Raw genomic sequence first — 15,370 nt, forward strand, 5'->3', positions numbered from 1 at the left:
GACTGTGCCACAACTCCAAGTACTGAAAATCAACACTTTGAGATAAAATGAACCCCTACAAAAAATTCCCAAATACGTGGTCATTACCCCAGTTTTAGATTACTCCCATGTAAGACTGGAGTTTATTTTCCTCATTGTTCTATTTAAATTATTGTCCTTTCCTTTAGCAGTTTGTTCCATGAAAAATGCTACAGGTCTTTCTAGAAGAGAGCTGAAGTGAATTTTCCAAATGATGCTCTGCCAGACTGAAATAATTCCAGAAATTATATTCTGTAATCATGGAAAGTGAACCTGAGGAATCAATCTGCAGGATATTCTCTCTCCTCCATTCGTGGATACTTATATGCTTTCAAAGAAGGAGCAAAGATTGCCACGGATATGTAAGAAAGTAGAGGCACTGAGCCATCAGTAATCCCTGATAGTCTGCCAAAATATCTGCAGCAGTTATCCATATCGCTTTGACTTGGCATAGCAGTGCAACATTGTCAAATAATTGCAGCGTTGAGGTTTCCCTAATCTTCTGGGAGAGAAGGAAGTTTAAGTCAGTTATTAAACCATCTCAACCTGTGGTCCATTAGGACCACGGAGGCTCTAGATTGAAAGAAAATAACAATAGACTAGCAGAAGTCAAAGTGCATACAAAGAGTTTTATAGATCCTTTGTCGTGTGGCTCCTTTGGAAGGACCAAAGGGATCTTTCAATTTTGATTTCTTCAATGTATTAGCAGAGCAAAGTTTTGGTAGACAAAGGAAATAAATATGAAATATTGTAATTCAGAATAAATTTCCTATTCATCTGGTCTCAGCAACAATCTTAATGTCTTGAAATGTACATAGTAGGGTGACTCAAACATTCTTTGATGAGTATCTGTGCTTTGTGTTCTTGCATCTGATGAAGTGCTCCAGTTGCTCATTAAGATTTACTATCAGATATGACAGTATTAGAAAGCATCTGCAAAATTCCCTGGGTTAGTTCTATACTCCTCCCTGCCTCCTTATTCACACTTTCTATGGCTAATCAGTATCTGTCACCCAAAAGAATACAAAACATCTATTTTACCTGTTGGTTCAATGAAATGAAGAATCCCACAAATGTCCAGAAGAGAGTCTCAATTTGTAGCTTATTTTAGAAACTGAGTGTCCCCTTGTAAAATTATTCCTTTTTTGAATAGTAAGAACTCTAACTTATCAGAGTCCAAACTCACATGGGCAGCAAAAAAAAGAAGTGTGAGGAGCTTAGTAAATATTAAAGTGACATTCCCAATTTTACCTCAGTTACTTAGATATGCAGTCTGGTTATGGGAGAAATAACCTCATATGTTTGCTCCTAATGTAGAGCACAGATGGTATGTGGATGACGGTGACCCAACTTTTCAACACTTGGTCCAAGAACTGATTCTTCAGTAAGTGATTACACCACTCCAGCAACTCATCTGATTCTCTTTGATTAGTTATACAAACAGTCTATCAAATTTCATGGGTATGAGTGCATTGCCTCCCTATTCTTGTAAAATGAGTACCTTGCTACAGTGCAATAGAGTAATATAGCATGACAGTGATTAAAACGTTATTTTAGCCCATATCATACAGTATTAACTGAAGTGATTAGAACAGAGAAAGCAATATATTATCTATAAGTGTAGAGCAGTGTCCATACAAATATCTCTTCCTCCCTCATGGAAAAGTCCTAATGAGATTAGCCTGAAACCTGATGACTGTCTGGTAGTTCATTTAATTGATGAATTAATTGAATGAGAAGTGAAGTGAATGGGAAAGAGGCTGGAAGATAATAGGTCATTGCCTTCACCAGATTACTGAGAACCTTCCTGATACGTGACGTAATTTTCTAAGAATTCATGTGGGAAATCAATATTCCCCATTTTTCTAACCACTTAGGCACATCTATAAAGAAACCACCTTGTCAATAATTCTCCAATCTTGTTGCTTCCCATGTTCCTGGTTATCCAGTTAATCATTAGCCACAGTCCATAAATCATTGTAGGAAAACATCTCTATCACACTTCCGGGCAAATTTAACAATATATACAGCTGGGAATTATGCCATTACGGATATTTTCCTTACCCAGTGACCCTCAGGAAACACCCTTATGTTAGAATACCAAGCGATAGCCACCCATTTCTAGCTGATGCCTATATACCATGCTGCAGCATCTATAAACTGAGCTCAATTTAATTTTTTCCTCAGAAACTCTGAATACAGAATGTTCCATGTGTTCATAGGTATAGGCTGAAGTAAAGATACACTGGAACTATAAATCATTGCTCATAAAACTTCAGCCAGTTATCATATATACCACTTGACCTTAGTAATTCTGTCAAACCCAACCATATGCTTGAAAGATTATATACTATCTGTCTACCTTAACAGTCATTTGTATCCATAGTAAAGAATACAGTTTCTATCAGGCCTCAAGTTAGGAGCTTTTGATCAAAAGATAACTTGCAGAAAATTTGCTTTTCTCAAAACCTTAGAAGGCAGTGCTGTGATTTTCCAATCAGAGTTTGCAACAGTTTCCATAGAACATCTGACAGTCCATAAAGACTCAAAGCATCACTAGATATTCTTGTTCATGAGTTCAAAGTAGCAACACTTTTCCTGAAGAAGCTGAACCAACTGAAGAACACTGACATTTTATGGACCCACTTGAGTTGGGTGCTTCATGGTTGCGTGCACACTGAGAAGTACTGTATGCTGGCTCAGAAATTCAAGGAAACATCTAACTCTTCATAGTAAGAGGATGAACAGTCCAGGAATTTTTCTTCCACATTGGAGGGAAAAACTCAACTTGTTCCAGGCCACTGGATCTAAAAAATTTCCCATAGTTGATACATTTTTTAAGTTTCATAGGACATAAACTCATTCTGTCACTTTTGTGACTTACTGAGAAATATAAAGTAACAATTACACAAAAAAAGAAAAATTATAGTCAATATCAGTCATTAATATATTTACACAAATATTAACAAAATATTAAAAAATAGTATACCATGGTGTATAACAGAACATCATGCTTGGTAAAGTAGAGGGCCAGTGAAAAAGAGGAAGACCCTCAATGAGATGGATTGACACAGTGGCTGCAACAATGGGTTCAAGCATAGCAAGCATTATGAGGATAGCATAGGACTGGACAGCCTTTCATTCTGTTGTACATCAGGTCACTATGAGTCAAAACCAACTCAATGGCACCTAACAACAACAGTGTATACAAAGAAAATATCTCATAATCAAGTTCCATTTATCACAGGATGCAAAAATGTCCTAATAGTGGAAAATTAATATCATTCATTATATTAGTGGATTAAAGAAGAAAAACATAACATACCCAATAGGTCAAGAAAGTCACGTGATAAACTTCAACACTCATTAACAACTTTACAATGTCTTAGTAAACCAATTTCAGACTGCAGAAGTTGGTAAAAATCTTCAATTTCATCATCTTTGGCCTTAGTGTTTGGTGTGTAAATTTGAATAATAGTTGTATTAATTGATCATCCTTGTATGCATATGGATATTATTCTATCACTGACAGTGTTGTACTTCAGGATAGATCTTGCAATGTTCTTTTTGATGATAAATGCAACGCCGTTCCTCTTCAAGTCATCATTCTCGGTGTAGTAGACCGTATGATTTTCTGATTCAAAATACCTAACAACAGTCCATTTTAGCTCACTAATACCTAGGATATTGATCTTCCTGTTTTCCATTTCATTTTTTATGATTTCCAATTTTCCTAGATTCATGTTTCGTACATTCCACGTTTCAATTATTAATGGATGTTTGCAGCTGTTTCTTCTCATTTTGAGTCATGCCACATCAGCAAATGAAGACCCCAAAAGCTTGACTCTAGCCACATCATTAAGCTTGACTCTACTTTGAAGAAGCAGCTCTTCCCCAGTTGTCTTTTGAATGTCTTCCAACCTGGGGTCCTCATGTTCTAGCACTGTATCAGACAATGTTCTGCTGCTATTCTTAAGGTTTCACTGGCTAATTCTTTTCAGAAGTACACCACAGAGTCTTTCTTCCTGGTCTGTTTTAGTCAGAAAGCTCAGCTGAAACCTGTCTGCTATGGGTGACCCTGCTGGTATTTGAATACCAGTGGCATAGCTTCTAGCATTACAGCAACACACAAGCCCCACAGTATGCCAAACTGACAGATGCACAGGGGTCACTACACCAAAAGAATTGGTTGACCTTCAACCATTTCAGGAGGTACTATACGAGCAAGAACCAATGGTACTGAAGGAAGAAGTCCAAGCTGCACTGAAGGCATAGGCGAAAAACAAGGCTCCAGGAACAGATGGAATACCTATTTACCAATTGAGATGTTTCAACAAACTGATGCAGCACTGGAAGTGCTAACTCTCCTATGTCCAGAAATTTTGAAGACAGCTACCTGGCCAACTGACCGGAAGAGATCCATATATATACCTATTCCCAAGAAAGGTGATCCAACCAAATGCAGAAATTATTGACCAATGTCATTAACATCATATGCTAGGAAAATTCTGCTGAAGATCATTCAAAAGTGGCTGCAGCAGTATATTCACCAGGAACTGCCAGAAATTCAAGCCAGATTCAGAAGGGGGCATGGAACCAGGGGTATCATTGCTGATGTCAGGAGGATCCTGGCTGAAAGCAGAGAATATCAGAAAGATGTCTATCTGCGTTTTATTGACTATGCAAAGGCATTTAACTCTGTGGATCATAATAAATTATGGACAACATTGCAAAGAATAGGAATTCCAGAACACTTAATTGTGCTCATGGGGAACGTATACATAGATCAAGAAGCATTCGTTCGAACAGAAAAGAGGATACTGCATGGTTTAAAGTCAAGAAAAATGTGTTTCAGCATTGTATCCTTTCACCATACTTATTCTACCTGTATGCTCAGCATATAATCCTAGAAGCTGAGCTATATGAAGAGCAGTGCATCAGACTCATTAACAACCTGCATTATGCAGATGACATAACCTTGCTTGCTGAAAGTGAAGAGGTCTTGAAGCACTTACTTATGAAAATCAAAGACCATGGCCTTCATTATGGATTACACCTCAACATAAAGAAAACAAAAATCCTCACAATTGGACCAATAAGCAACATCATGATAAATGGAGAAAAGATTGATGTTGTAAAATACTTCATTTTATTTGGAACCACAATCAACATCCAAAAGTAATCAAAAGACACACTGCATTGGGCAAATCAGCTGCAAAAGACCTCTTTAAAATGTTAGAAAGCAAAGATGTTTCTTTGAAGACTAAGGTGTGCCTGACCCAAGCCATGGGGTTTTCAGTCGCCTCATATGCATGAGAAAGTTGGACAATGGACAAGGAAGACTAAAGAAGAGCTGACGCCTTTGAATTGTAGTATTGGTGAAGAATATTGAATATACCATGGACTGTGGAAGAACAAACAAATCTGTCTTGGAAGAAGTACAATCAGAATGCTCCTTGGAAGCAAAGATGGCGAGACTAAGTCTCACATACTATGGATATGGAATCAGGAGAGATCAGTTCCTCAAGAAGCACATTATGCTTGGTAAAGTGGAGTGCCAGTGAAAAAGAGGAAGACCTTCAACAAGATGGGCTGACACAGTGGCTGCAACAATGGGCTCAAGCATAACAAGGATTGTGAGTATTGCGCAGGATGGAGCAGTGTTTCGTTCTATTGTGCATAGGGTCCCTATGAGTCGGAATCAATTCAACAGCACCTAACAAAATAAACTAAAAGTAGAAATGAAAGAGTTAAAGAAAAACTTCCGTAATCATAAGTTTCAGTGGAAAATTTTGGAAGCATTATGTTTTAAACCAAGTATAAGATAAGGATATCATTATTTTGCCAAAAGATTCTGGCAAACTAAGAAAACAAAGCAAAAATTAAGGAGATAAAAATGTAAAAGAAGAAAAGAACTCATTGTTTTCAGACATGCAGATGAATTATCAAGGCAGAGTTCTAATTTCCATCTGAAAAGTAAAGAGTCTAGAAGTTGTCCATCCTATCTTCATAACAGGAAAAAAACTGAAAGATTGAAAGGCAATAAATCTTAGAAGAATCAGAGAATTGAAGTCACAGGGAAAACACTGCTCTGAAAACTAGAGATAAAAGTAAATAGTCAGATTTAGAGATGGAGAACGAACTAATACGGGGAAGCAGCGATTGTTTCCAGAGCCTGCAGCCAGCGTACCAGTCAGGTACGACACAAGCACAGAGACCTGCTCCACCCTCCTGAACTAACCCCGGGAGGGGGACCAGCCGGTTCCACAGGCGGCGTGGGACGCAGCCGGTAGGAGAAGTCCCCGGGAGGCAGTGACTGGTCTTGGAGCAGAAAGAGCAGCATCCGAGCCGGGGAACCGTCCCGCAGGGATTTGGACTGGATGCAGCAGATTTTCTGGAAAAACTAGTTTCCCAGTGATGGCTCGGAGACAACAATCCATATCAAACCACTTAAAGAAGCAGACCGTGACAGCTTCTCCAACCCCCCAAACAAAAGAGTCAAAACCTTTCCCAAATGAAGATACAATCTTGGAATTATCAGATACAGAATATAAAAAACTAATTTACAGAATGCTTAATGATATCACAAATGAAATTAGGATAACTGCAGAAAAAACCATGGAACACACTGATAAAACTGTTGAAGAACTCAAAAAGATTATTCAAGAATATACTGGAAAAATTAATAAGTTGCAAGAATCCAGAGAGAGACAACATGTAGAAATCCAAAACATTAACAATAAAATAACAGAATTAGACAACGCACTAGGAAGTCAGAGGAGCAGACTCGAGCAATTAGAATGCAGACTGGGACATCTGGAGGACCAGGGAACCAACACCAACATAGCTGAAAAAAAATCGGATAAAAGAATTAAAAAAAATGAAGAAACCCTAAGAATCATGTGGGACTCTATCAAGAAGGATAACCTGCGGGTGATTGGAGTCCCAGAACAGGGAGGGGGGACAGAAAACACAGAGAAAATAGTTGAAGGACTCCTGACACAAAACTTCCCTGACATCATGAAAGACGAAAGGATAGCTATCCAAGATGCTCATCGAACCCCATTTAAGATTGATACAAGAAGAAAAACACCAAGACATATTATCATCAAACTCACCAAAACCAAAGATAAACAGAAAATTTTAAAAGCATCCAGGGAGAAAAGAAAGGTTTCCTTCAAGGGAGAATCAATAAGAATATGTTCTGACTACTCAGCAGAAACCATGCAGGCAAGAAGGGAATGGGACCACATATACAGAACACTGAAGGAGAAAAACTGCCAGCCAAGGATCATATATCCAGCAAAACTCTCTCTGAAATATGAAGGCGAAATTAAGATATTTACAGACAAACACAAGCTTAGAGAATTTGCAAAAACCAAACCAAAGCTACAAGAAATACTAAAGGATATTGTTTGGTCAGAAAACCAATAATATCAGATATCAGCACAACACAAGGTCACAAAACAGAACGTCCTGATATCAACTCAAATAGGGAAATCACAAAAACAAACAAATTAAGATTAATTAAAAAAAAATAATAAAAATACACATAACAGGGAACCATGGAAGTCAATAGGTAAAAGATCACAATAATCAAAAAGAGGGACTAAATACAGGAGACATTGAACTGCCATATGGAGAGTGATACAAGGCGATATAGAACAATACAAGTTAGGTTTTTACTTAGAAAAATAGGGGTAAATAATAAGGTAACCACAAAAAGGTATAACAACTCTATAACTCAAGATAAAAACCAAGAAAAACGTAACAACTCAACTAACATAAAGTCAAGCACTATGAAAATGAGGATCTCGCAATTTACTAAGAAAAACGCCTCAGCACAAAAAAGTATGTGGAAAAATGAAATTGTCAACAACTCACATAAAAAGGCATCAAAATGACAGCACTAAAAACTTATTTATCTATAATTACCCTGAATGTAAATGGACTAAATGCACCAATAAAGAGACAGAGAGTCACGGACTGGATAAAGAAACACGATCCATCTATATGCTGCCTACAAGAGACACACCTTAGACTTAGAGACACAAACAAACTAAAACTCAAAGGATGGAAAAAAGTATATCAAGCAAACAATAAGCAAAAAAGAAGAGGAGTAGCAATATTAATTTCTGACAGAATAGACTTTAGACTTAAATCCACCACAAAGGATAAAGAAGGACACTATATAATGATAAAAGGGACAATTGATCAGGAAGACATAACCATATTAAATATTTACACACCCAATGACAGGGCTGCAAGATACATAAATCAAATTTTAACAGAATTGAAAAGCGAGATAGATATCTCCACAATTATAGTAGGAGACTTCAACACACCACTTTCGGAGAAGGACAGGACATCCAGTAAGAAGCTCAACAGAGACACGGAAGATCTAATTACAACAATCAACCAACTTGACCTCATTGACTTATACAGAACTCTCCACCCAACTGCTGCAAAATATACTTTTTTTTCTAGCGCACATGGCACATTCTCTAGAATAGACCACATATTAGGTCATAAAACAAACCTTTGCAGAGTCCAAAACATCGAAATATTACAAAGCATCTTCTCAGACCACAAGGCAATAAAACTAGAGATCAATAACAGAAAAACTAGGGAAAAGAAATCAAATACTTGGAAAATGAACAATACCCTCCTGAAAAAAGACTGGGTTATAGAAGACATCAAGGAGGGAATAAGGAAATTGATAGAAAGCAACAAGAATGAAAATACTTCCTATCAAAACCTCTGGGACACAGCAAAAGCAGTGCTCAGAGGCCAATTTATATCAATAAATGCACACATACAAAAAGAAAGAGCCAAAATCAGAGAACTGTCCCGACAACTGGAACAAATAGAAAGTGAGCAACAAAAGAATCCATCAGGCACCAGAAGAAAACAAATCATAAAAATTAGAGCTGAACTAAATGAATTAGAGAACAGAAAAACAATCGAAAGAATTAACAAAGCCAAAAGCTGGTTCTTTGAAAAAATTAACAAAATTGATAAACCATTGGCTAGACTGACTAAAGAAATACAGGAAAGGAAACAAATAACCCGAATAAGAAATGAGAAGGACCACATCACAACAGAACCAAATGAAATTAAAAGAATCATTTCAGATTATTATGAAAAATTGTACTCTAACAAATTTGAAAACCTAGAAGAAATGGATGAATTCCTGGAAAAACACTACCTACCTAAACTAACACATTCAGAAGTAGAACAACTAAATAGACCCATAACAAAAAAAGAGATTGAAACGGTAATCAAAAAACTCCCAACAAAAAAAAGCCCTGGCCCGGACGGCTTCACTGCAGAGTTCTACCAAACTTTCAGAGAAGAGTTAACACCACTACTACTAAAGGTATTCCAAAGCATAGAAAATGACGGAATACTACCCAACTCATTCTATGAAGCCACCATCTCCCTGATACCAAAACCAGGTAAAGACATAACAAAAAAAGAAAATTATAGACCTATATCCCTCATGAACATTGATGCAAAAATCCTCAACAAAATTCTAGCCAATAGAATCCAACAACACATCAAAAAAATAATTCACCCTGATCAAGTGGGATTTATACCAGGTATGCAAGGCTGGTTTAATATCAGAAAAACCATTAATGTAATCCATCACATAAATAAAACAAAAGACAAAAACCACATGATCTTATCAATTGATGCAGAAGAGGCATTTGACAAAGTCCAACACCCATTCATGATAAAAACTCTTACCAAAATAGGAATTGAAGGAAAATTCCTCAACATAATAAAGGGCATCTATGCAAAGCCAACAGCCAATATCACTCTAAATGGAGAGAACCTGAAAGCATTTCCCTTGAGAACGGGAACCAGACAAGGATGCCCTTTATCACCACTCTTATTCAACATCGTGTTGGAAGTCTTAGCCAGGGCAATTAGGCTAGACAAAGAAATAAAAGGTATCCGGATTGGCAAGGAAGAAGTAAAGTTATCACTATTTGCAGATGACATGATTATATACACAGAAAACCCTAAGGAATCCTCCAGAAAACTACTGAAACTAATAGAAGAGTTTGGCAGAGTCTCAGGTTATAAAATAAACATACAAAAATCACTTGGATTCCTCTACATCAACAAAAAGAACACCGAAGAGGAAATAACCAAATCAATACCATTCACAGTAGCCCCCAAGAAGATAAGATACTTAGGAATAAATCTTACCAAAGATGTAAAAGACCTATACAAAGAAAACTACAAAGCTCTACTACAAGAAATTCAAAAGGTCATACTTAAGTGGAAAAACATACCTTGCTCATGGATAGGAAGACTTAACATAGTAAAAATGTCTATTCTACCAAAAGCCATCTATACATTTAACGCACTTCCAATCCAAATTCCAATGTCATATTTTAAGGGGATAGAGAAACAAATCACCAATTTCATATGGAAGGGAAAGAAGCCCCGGATAAGCAAAGCACTACTGAAAAAGAAGAAGAAAGTGGGAGGCCTCACCTTACCTGACTTCAGAACCTATTATACAGCCACAGTAGTCAAAACAGCCTGGTATTGGTACAACAACAGACACATAGACCAATGGAACAGAATTGAGAACCCAGACATAGATCCATCCACGTATGAGCAGCTGATATTTGACAAAGGACCAGTGTCAATTAACTGGGGAAAAGATAGCCTTTTTAACAAATGGTGCTGGCATAACTGGATATCCATTTGCAAAAAAATGAAACAGGACCCATACCTCATACCATGCACAAAAACTAACTCCAAGTGGATCAAAGACCTAAACATAAAGACTAAAACGATAAAGATCATGGAAGAAAAAATTGGGACAACCCTAGGAGCCCTAATACAAGGTATAAACAGAATACAAAACATTACCAAAAATGATGAAGAGAAACCCGATAACTGGGAGCTCCTAAAAATCAAACACCTATGCTCATCTAAAGACTTCACCAAAAGAGTAAAAAGACCACCTACAGACTGGGAAAGAATTTTCAGCTATGACATCTCCGACCAGCGTCTGATCTCTAAAATCTACATGATTCTGTCAAAACTCAACCACAAAAAGACAAACAACCCAATCAAGAAGTAGGCAAAGGATATGAACACACGTTTCACTAAAGAAGATATTCAGGCAGCCAACAGATACATGAGAAAATGCTCTCGATCATTAGCCATTAGAGAAATGCAAATTAAAACTACGATGAGATTCCATCTCACACCAGCAAGGCTGGCATTAATCCAAAAAACACAAAATAATAAATGTTGGAGAGGCTGCGGAGAGATTGGAACTCTCATACACTGCTGGTGGGAATGTCAAATGGTACAACCACTTTGGAAATCTATCTGGCGTTATCTTAAACAGTTAGAAATAGAACTACCATACAACCCAGAAATCCCACTCCTGGGAATATATCCTAGAGATACAAGAGCCTTCATACAAACAGATACATGCACACCCATGTTTATTGCACCTCTGTTTACAATAGCAAAAAGTTGGAAGCAACCAAGGTGTCCATCAACGGATGAATGGGTAAATAAATTGTGGTATATTCACACAATGGAATACTACGCATCGATAAAGAACAGTGACGAATCTGTGAAACATTTCATAACATGGAGGAACCTGGAAGGCATTATGCTGAGCGAAATTAGTCAGAGGCAAAAGGACAAATATTGTATAAGACCACTATTATAAGATCTTGAGAAATAGTAAACCTGAGAAGAACACATACTTTTGTGGTTACGAGGCGGGGAGGGAGGGAGGGTGGGAGAGGGTTTTTTATTGATTAATCAGTAGATAAGAACTGCTTTAGGTGAAGGGAAAGACAACACTCAATACATGGAAGGTCAGCTCAATTGGACTGGACCAAAAGCAAAGAAGTTTCCGGGATAAAATGAATGCTTCAAAGGTCAGCGGAGCAAGCGCGGGGGTCTGGGGAACATGGTTTGCGGGGACTTCTAAGTCAATTGGCAAAATAATTCTATTATGAAATCATTCTGCATCCCACTTTGAAATGTGGTGTCTGGGGTCTTAAATGCTAACAAGCGGCCATCTAAGATGCAGCAATTGGTCTCAACCCACCTGGAGCAAAGGAGAATGAAGAACACCAAGGTCACACGACAACTAAGAGCCCAACAGACAGAAAGGGCCACATGAACCAGAGACCTACATCATCCTGAGACCAGAAGAACTAGTTGGTGCCCGGCCACAATCGATGACTGCCCTGACAGGGAGCACAGCAGAGGACCCCTGAGGGAGCAGGAGATCAGTGGGATGCAGACCCCAAATTCTCATAAAAAGACCAAACTTAATGGTCTGACTGAGACTGGAGGAATCCCGGCGGCCGTGGTCCCCAGACCTTCAGTTGACACAGGACAGGAACCATCCCCGAAGACAACTCATCAGAAATGAAAGGGACTGGTCAGCGGGTGGGAGAGAGACGCTGATGAAGAGTGAGCTAATTATATCAGGTGGACACTTGAGATTGTGTTGGCAACTCTTGTCTGGAGGGGGGATGGGAGGATAGAGAGAGAGGGAAGCCGGCAAAATTGTCACGAAAGGAGAGACTGAAAGGGCTGACTCAAGAGGGGGAGAGTAAGTGGGAGTAGGGAGTGAGATGTATGTAAACTTATATGTGACAGACTGATTGGATTTGTAAACGTTCACTTGAAGTTTAATAAAAGTTATTAAAAAAAAAAAAAAAGTAAATAGTACAGAGAATCACAATTTACCAGGAGAAAATTCTGGGCTCGGCTTTGGGTAGTTGATGTTTTCACATGCAGTAGAGTTGGTGCTGACTCATTGCAATCCTATATGACAGAATAGAACTGCCTCGTAGGGTTTCCAAGGCTGAAATCTTTACAAAAGCAGACTGCCACATCTGTCTCCCACAGAACAGCTGAGCTGGTAGAATGGTAACAACTGAGGGCTTACTTCAAGGGAAGGGAAAAAGTAACCATTTTGAAACATGCCCAGAATACTCTGCTCTTCTTCACAACAGCCTGTCCTCAGGAAAACTCTTTGACCAGATCCGGAGTCCTGAGTTGGTGCAAATAATTAATGTGTTTGGCTACTAGCCAGATAGTGATTCAAGTCCATTCAGATACATGTTGGCAGAAAAAGCTGTTGATCTACTTCTGGAAAATTCAGCCATTGAAAACCCTAAGAAAGCAGTTCTACTCTTACACACAGGGGACCACCATAAATTGGTTATCACCTTGAGGCCCTTACAAATTGTGATTCCAAGCTGCCATGGATACACTGGTAGAAGATGATTTTTGCTTTCTGAATCATGAAAAAGCTAAAGGAGAGATACAGTGACTCTAGCCTCAGTATATTCAGGAATTAAAGCTGTTGTTTCCTTCTTGCCCTTGTCACTGCATATGAAGACATCAAAAAACAGCTTAAGGATTCAGAGAAAGAGAACTCTTTCTTAAAGACAACAACAAGATTTTTGGATGAAAAGCTCATGGGGGGCTTGATTAGATGAAGAATCAAGTTCTGTGGGCAAAAACAAGTAAATAATGTCTATTGTGCATATCGAGAGGTCTGCATTGATAGAGATCATTTGAAGAGGAAGTTTGATAAAATGAATGAAGAAAACTCTGACTCTTTGAAGATTGAATGAACAGGTACAATCTGAAGAAGTGGAACTCCTCTAGTGAAGGACAGGGGTGGAAATTCAGCAGGTGATGAGGAGTTCTACTTTCGTCAAACTGGGAGGTGGAAAAGTTGAGCTGTGGTCTGAAGATCTATGGTTTGGGACAAGAACTGCAACTGATCAGAGGAAAATGTAGTGGTCTCAAATGTTGTTAGGTGCCATCAAGTCGGCTCTGACTCATAGCAACCCTATGCACAATAGAGCGAAACACTGCCTGGTCCTGCACCATCCTTACAATCATTGTTATGCTTGAGTTCATTGTTGCAGCCACTGTGTCAATCCATCTCGTTGAGGGTATTCCTGTTTTCCACTGACCCTGTACTCTACCAAGCATGATGTCCTTCTCCAGGGACAGATTCCTCCTGACAACCTGTCCAAAGTTCGTAAGACGCAGTCTTGCCATCCTTGCCTCTAAGGAGCATTCTGGCTGTACTTCTTCCAAGACAGACCTATTCGTTCTTCCGGCAGTCCATGGTGTATTCGACATTCTTCTCCAACACCACAATTCAGAGGCGTCAATTCTTTGGTCTTCCTTATTCATCATCCAGCTTTCACATGCATCTGATCTGATTGAAAATACCATGGCTTGGGTCAGGGGCACCTTAGTCTTTAAGGTGACATCCTTGACTTTCAACACTTTAAATAGGTCCTTTGCAGCAGATTTACCCAATGCAATGAGTCTTTTGATTTCTTGGCTACTGCTTCCATGGCTGTTGATTGTGGATCCAAGTAAAATGAAATCCTTGACAACTTCAATCTTTTCTCCACTTATCATGATGCTGTTTATTGGTCCATTTGTGAGGATTTTTGTTTTCTTTATGTTGAGATGTAATCCATACTGAATGCTGTGGTCTTTGATCTTCATTAGTAAGTGTGTCAAGTCCTCTTCACTTTCAGCAAGCAAGGTTGTGTCTTCTGCATAACACAAGTTGTTAATGAGTCTTCCTCCAATCCTGATGCCCCGTTCTTCTTCATATAGTCCAGCTTCTCAGATTATTTGCTCAACATACAGATTGAATAGGTATGGTGAAAGAATACAACCCTGACGCACACCTTTCCTGACTTTGAACCAATCAGTATCCCTTCCTTCTGTCCAAACTGCTGCCTCTTGATCAACGTACAGGTTCCTTGTGTGCACAATTAAGTGTTCTGGAATTCCCATTCTTCGCAATGTTATCCATATTTTGTTATGATCCACATAGTCGAATGCCTTTGCATAGTCAATAGAACAAAGGTAAACATCCTTCTGGTATTCTCTGCTTTCAGCCAGGGTCCATCAGCAATGATATCCCTGGTTCCACGCCCTCTTCTGAATCCGGTCTGAATTTCTGGCAGTTCCTTATCGATATACTGCTGTAGCTGCCTTTGAGTGATCTTCAGCAAAATTTTGCTTACGTGTGATATTAATGATTTTGTTGGATAATTTCCACATTCAGTTCAATCACCTTTCTTGGGAATAGGCATAAATATGGATCTTTTCCAGTCAGTTGGCCAGGAAGCTGTCGGCCATGTTTCTTGGCATAGATGAGTGAGCACTTCCAAAGCTGCACCCATTTGTTGAAACATCTCAGTTGATAGTCCCTCAATTCCTGGAGCCTTGTTTTTCACTAATGCCTTCAGAGCAGCTTGGACTTCTTCCTTCAGTACCATCAGTTCCTCATCATATGCTACCT

General features: G+C 38.6%; 1 pseudogene; it reads left to right on the plus strand.

The window, feature by feature from the left end:
• The first annotated feature begins 13,288 nt into the window (after positions 1 to 13,288).
• LOC100667652 (5-azacytidine-induced protein 2-like) lies at positions 13,289 to 14,189 on the plus strand (annotated as a pseudogene).
• Positions 14,190 to 15,370: the final 1,181 nt, after the last annotated feature.

This window comes from Loxodonta africana, chromosome 4, assembly GCF_030014295.1.
Source record: "Loxodonta africana isolate mLoxAfr1 chromosome 4, mLoxAfr1.hap2, whole genome shotgun sequence".
In the NCBI taxonomy this organism is placed as follows: Eukaryota; Metazoa; Chordata; class Mammalia; order Proboscidea; family Elephantidae; genus Loxodonta; species Loxodonta africana.